Source organism: Thamnophis sirtalis, unplaced genomic scaffold, assembly GCF_051295495.1.
Source record: "Thamnophis sirtalis isolate CommonGarterSnake01/CBP01778 unplaced genomic scaffold, rThaSir2_p1.2 scaffold_3, whole genome shotgun sequence".
NCBI lineage: Eukaryota > Metazoa > Chordata > Lepidosauria > Squamata > Natricidae > Thamnophis > Thamnophis sirtalis.
The window spans coordinates 5,561,367-5,568,000 of record NW_028261383.1 but is presented as its reverse complement, the minus strand read 5'-3'; positions in this window follow the sequence as shown (position 1 = coordinate 5,568,000).

The following is a 6,634-nucleotide window of genomic DNA, read 5'->3' as shown; positions in this document are numbered from 1 at the left end:
GTGCATTGTATTTCAGGGCTGAGACAACTTAAGCTGCTAGAACATACTAGGCCACAGGTCAGCTTTGGAGTAGCCTATTACCTTCTTTATTTGGCTGGCATAAGACCTTGAAACCAACATATAAGTCCTTCTTACCTAAATGTCTGACAATACAGATTTTTCACTTCTACGTTTCACCTCTATACATTAAATCTTCCAACCAGTTAATAGGCTTCCCTCTTTTGTTTCCTTTTCTATATAGAGGAACTACTGTTATCATCTTCCACTCAATATGCATATGGCAGCTATTATTAAGGTGTGGAAATCAATTCATCAATAGAACCCCCAAACAGTAGGAATATTGCTTGAATAGTTCAGCCAGCAGAAAATCCTCTCCAGGGGCTTTATTGCTCTTCAAACCTTTTATGAATCTTTGTTCATTAATGCATAAGGGCCAAAAATAGTTAACATGTTGGCTTGCAAATATGCTTGCAAAATTTTAAATAACATGGCTAATTAATGCTAGTGATTACTATGAGAACATGTGACATATAAGTTTTATCAGTGGAAGGTAAAATAACCCATTTTCTTGAATATGGAATTTGTTCACCATTGAAAATATCATTATTTTGGCTCACATACAATATTTGAGCTTCCCATAATTGCTACAACTTGCTTTTGCACAGGAGACACTTTGAATGGGCACAGGACCTCTTCTTACATGCACAAATGTGTAGCAGAAGCCTCCCCCCAAATAAATGGGGCTGGTGAAAGAGAATACCACCACCATCCCAGTCACTTTATCAGTTAAATACACAAACAAACCTGTGGGACTTTGTAGGTGTCTCCTAATGTTGACATCTGGATGGAGATGTCATCAAGAGCTCCATCAACAAGAGCCAAAATGTTGTCCTTCTTTCCACAGATGTAGTTGGGAACATTGGCTTCTCCAGTAGAGAGTATGTCCAACAATGCATCTGATGTGGCAACGGTGCTAAGGTAGTTGTCATGGATGTTGTAACCAAGTGTGAAATTGTGCAAGAGCTGAGAATTCTTGTTAACCTCTTGAATGGCAAAAATAAAGCATTGGACTCTTGATGGATCAGAAGATTGATTACTGTAAAACAATTTCAAATCATCATCATCATCATCATCATCATCATCATCATCATCATCATCATCATTTTTTAAAATTTATTCCTCTTTCTACCCAAAAGCATCTTCAGTATTAAGCAACTCTAATATCAAGTCAATTTCTATTTTTATAAGGATCAGGCATTGAATATCAAAATGGGTTGAGTAGAGGCAACTACACCCATTTAATAACATTTTTTTGAATATATAGTTTTATTTATAGTTTTTTTAAACATAATATTATCTGGGTCAATATATTTTAAACACAGTCTTACTACTACTACTACTACTACTACTACTACTACTACTAATAATAATAATAATAATATGTAAATATTATATATATATTTCATATATATATATATATATATATATATATATATATATATATATATATATATATATATATATATATATATATATATATATAATATTTTGTATAATATTTAAATATACATAATCTTAATCTTTCAACTTTTAATATTTTTGTATACATGGCAATTATAATGTGTTTTATTATATATTAGTATACATAATATTACTTCCCAGTTTCTACTTTCTACTTCTTTTTTCTGTCTCTTAATAAGATAGCCATCCTATTAAGAAGTATTGTATATCTATAGATCATCTCTTTTTAGTATTTCAATTCTTATTGCTTTTTTGGTAAATCTTTCATGCTTCTTCCTTGATATCTTGTAACTCCTTACATCACATTTATTTAATCTAAGTATTTCATCTGCCACAACACCTATCTCTTGCTGTTGGATCTCTAAAGTACACATCCATAGTTCTTTCATCATTTTAAAGAGAACTTTCCTTTTATTCTCTTCTATGTTTTGAACTCTTAGAGGATAATTTGAATGACTATTTTTTTTAAAAAAAATGTTAGTATTCACTTGACAAACTCAGGATTGGAGAAGGAGAGGATAATCAGGACTTATCTGAACCTTGTTTTCTGCTCCATTTTTGGATTTTACTCTCTTCCACAAAGCAAAGGACAAGAGGGAAATTATGGAAATCCAAACAGTTCAGTAAATTAGTCTGCAAAATAGAAGTAAATGAAAACAGAAGAAAAAAATGAAAGTATTAGACCTGAAAATGGAAGGAATGGAACTCATCACACTGAATGACTTACAAGCAACATTGACTAGAAGGAGCAATGTTGAAATTGAGTACTATACGTGGTATTGTTGACGCACTGGTGACTATACTAATAAGATGGTCTCCTGGCCGGTAATAGCTCTTCCGCTTTTTTCCATCCTGGTTTTCAAAATTCAGCATACACTTCATTCTAATCTTCCCAGAGACTGGCAGAGACACCAGCAGCATCAGAAACATAAACAGAAGGTTCATAATTCATGGGGCTGAATCAATCGGCTTTGCATTCCTACAGAAGAATTCAAAGAATTCTGAGCTATCTGACAAGATAGACTATGCAGTGGTTACCTAATCCAAGCAGAGGCTAACTGAGTTTCATCTGGAAAGGAGAAAAAGCACATTCAAGAGTACATCCCCTCCCTTTCCCAAAATGTAAGCTGGGCATTAATTATTTTCTCATGCAAGATTAGTTCTATGTTCCATCAGTCTGATATGTACATCGAAGGCAATCACTGGAGAAGTAGTACAAGAAGTCAAAATAACTGAGAGGATGATAATTACACTGAGAATCAACTTCTCCTCAGGGGACCCTGACATTTTTTCCATGTGGAAAGGGAGAGCTGAAGAAAAGCATGTCGTGACATGTCCAGTAAGTGATGCCAGAGGAAAATAGTTCAACATTGAGAAAATTTATTTCTGCTGTGCTTCAATGTGATATCTTGTCTCCAGAGAATGCTTTGTAAGGTCATCAAGAACTATGAAGTTTGGTACTACTGAAGTTGATGACTCTTAGCTCCAATATTGCCTCGTTTCTAATGCCAAGGAAGCAACTATTATCCTTGAACCCTGCTTAAGAATACAAAGGCAGAGTTTTATTGTGGTTTTCTTTTCTATTAGATATTAACCTTAATTTGGCTCTGATGTTTAAACCGCTTGTGCCTCAAGTGAAATTTTATTTCCCATCTATACTAGAAATATCAACATTTGGAAGAGAGTTGGCTAAGGGATAGGAAAGGGACAGTCTGGTGACTGCATTGTTGGGTAAATAGGGAGAAATTTATAGAGTAGATAGAAGTTTTTATTTTTGTTTCCTTGACATTCTGTGTTATTCCTCCTCATTCATGTAAAACACTGAGATCATTTATATTTTGAAAGTTTACTAAATAGGAATGGGCTTTCAAACTTGCAACTGAGATTGTGGTGGAGTTCACAGCATGGTGGAACATGTGATCTGCTACACTCTCATGAACCATAATTTCATGGGAGCTTGTTACATTTCTTCAGGTTTTGCCAACATGCCTTGCGTGGTATTAAGGTTTATCTTGTGGCGACAAGAATGGCGAAGCTTCAATGCCTCTCCGCTCTTATTTAATCCTCTAAATGCTACTGTCCTGACCAACTTTAGGTGACTCTTTTGCAAGCTCCTGTTTGAAAAAACAGAAAACTTGGCACAGAAACCCTGGCTTTGTTTGATATTTTGTTGTGCATATCATTAGAAGAAAATTGTGGTTCAAATTCAGTCTGGATCTTCCAAAGGGCACACAGGGCAAGCTACTAGAGGCAGAGGCAAAGTTCATTTCACATGGTTGTTTTTATAGAGCAGCATTTCTTTTGTCCCAAGAAAACACATGAACTCAGCCTGCCTTCTAGGGGTTACTGGAAGGTGCACAGGGTCCAGTAGAGAGGAAGACATGGCTTCATTCCAAAGAGGGGGTTGTATTATTTACCTTTTGGTGTTGACCTTGAGAAGGGAAATTTACGTGAGGAAATGTGTCACTGGAATGGATAAATAGAGAGGATAAATATTCAATAAATAGTACATAATTGGTAGTAATTAAAGCATTTTCCTTTATATATGTTTTTATTTTTTTAAAAAGACTTAAACAAACAAAACACGTAACATAAAAACATCTTCCATTCCATTCAGTGTGTCGATTGGTTACAAGGTTTTTGTGCATCCTTTCCATAGTCATCCCTTAAATTTTATATAAAATCACATATTGTCAATCAAGTATATTTGTATACATTATTATTATTGCCCTTCATTTGTTTGACTGTCACTATTATTTCTTCTTTTTAAATGAGGTATTCTAAATATGGGTGCATTTATATTATAATAATTCATTACATCATCTTCAACATGTCCAATAATAAGTATTTTTATATCCTATTTTAAATCATTTTATTATTTTGGTGTTGGCAACATTCTCTAATAAATTTTCAATTCCTTATTTTTTTTATGGAACCACTAATTAAATAGTTCCCATGTCCTATAAAATTGTTTATCTTCTTGTTCTCTAATTTCATATGTCAACTTTTTCATTTTCGCACATTCCATTGCTCATATCATCAATGTAATATATATGCATACAATTATTATGATTATTAAACATTCATTGAATATAGCTATTATTACATCCTTTTTATGTGAAGCATACTAAATTTAAAGTAAATTTATATTATGACATTTCATTACATCATCCTGGACTCATCCAATGGTTTTACATCTTTGTATTCCATTCTATATAGAATTGTTAATCTTTTATTAAAAAAAGACTTTTCCACATCATCTCCATCTCGTTTACAGCTTATATAAAATTCCACATGTCAATCTAGTATATATAAATGTATTATTATCATTATTAATCATTTATTTGACGATAACCACTATTACTTTGTCATACATAATACTCAAAATTTAACTAAGTTTAACTTAATTTTATTGTGACATTTCATTTCATCATCCTTTATCCTTCCAGTAGTAGTACAGTCCAATACCTCTTCCCATTTGTAAAATCTGTATTCTAGGTGTTTTCTTGATAAGTCTTATGTGAACTTCTCTTGGCAACTTGTTGTTCATTGCATATTTTGTAAAGACTCGAAACCCTCCATTTTTTCCTTTCATCAGCTTGCCTTTGGTTATCACTAGTGCTTCTGCCAAAGATTCATTGTTTCTGCCAAGTCTTTTCCCCTTTCTTCATCTATGTTTTGAAGCATGAGATAGTGATCCAGTTCATCTACCTCTCCTTTCAGTATTACTATTACTTTGTCTTAAATTTAACTAAGTTTAACTTGATTTTATTGTGACATTTCAGGCATTTCAGAGTTCGGAGATCATTTGCATGTTTGGCTATACAAGCTGTGTAAAGTATTGGTTGTTGATATTTTCTACTCCAGTTTTAAAACAAAATTCATCATCTTCAAATCCAGTTTTCTTTAATATGTATTCAAGACATAGGTTGAATAAATATGGAGAGAGTATTATAATAATATGTGAAAATTAGCTTGTGAGACAGGCAGAAGATCCACACACTGGACAAGTGGCATGTAAAAAATCTACAGTCCACAGGAGGAAGCAGTGAAATACTTAGTCTTTTTTTTAAAAAAATATATTATTTATTTATTTAATTTGTCGAACATATACTAGACAGCAGGTATAAGCATGAACAAGGAATGAGTCCAAGTAAATGGGTACAGTAGGACAGGGACAGTGCACTTATGCACGCAAGCTTTTATGGACCTCTTAGGAATGGGGTGAGGTCCATGGTAGACAGTTTAAGACTGAAGCTGTGGGAGTTTTTGGATGGAACCACAGATTCAAGTAGAGCATTCCAGGCATTGACCACTCTGTTGCTGAAGTCGTATTTTCTGCCATCAAGTTTGGAGTGGTTTACTTTGAGTTTGTATCGATTGTTTGCCCATGTATTATTCAGGTTGAGGCTGAAGTAGTCATTGACAAGTAGGACATTGTAGCAGAAAATTTTATGTACTGCATTTCGGTCAGACAGTGGGGACATAGTTCTAGGTTGTCCAAGTCCAAAATTTCAAGCCTGGTGACATAAGGTATTCTGTTGTGAGCAGAGGAGTGGAGTACTCTTCTTGTGAAATACCTCTGGACACGTTCAATTGTATTAATGTTCAATATACAGTGTGGATTACAGGCAGGTGAGCTGTATTCGAGAATTGGTCTAGGAAAGGTTTTGAATGCCCTAGCTTGACAGAGTGGGGGTCATCTATGAGGTCCTATCCACCCAGTTTGTATTTGGTGTTCGGATTTTTGAGGCCAATGTATAAGACAGACCATTTGTTGGTTGAGATTTGGAGTTGCCAATTGTTTAATGATTCAGACACATAGTCAAGGTCGCTTTGTAGGGCAGAAATTTTGTCAGTGGTATTGAATAGTTTTAGGTCACCAGCAAAAAGGACAAAGCTACTGATAATATCATCGCAAAGGTCATTTATGTAAAATAGAAATAGTGTGGGTCCTAAAATGCTGGCTTGGGGGACACCGTTGTTAAATGGTGCAGGGTTTGACAGAGCGCTCCCTATTTTGACAACTTGTTGTCTGTTTGACAAGAACACAGCTATCAAATTGTGCAGGGGTCTGAAAATGCTGTAAGAACTTAGTTTTAACAGTAGTTTA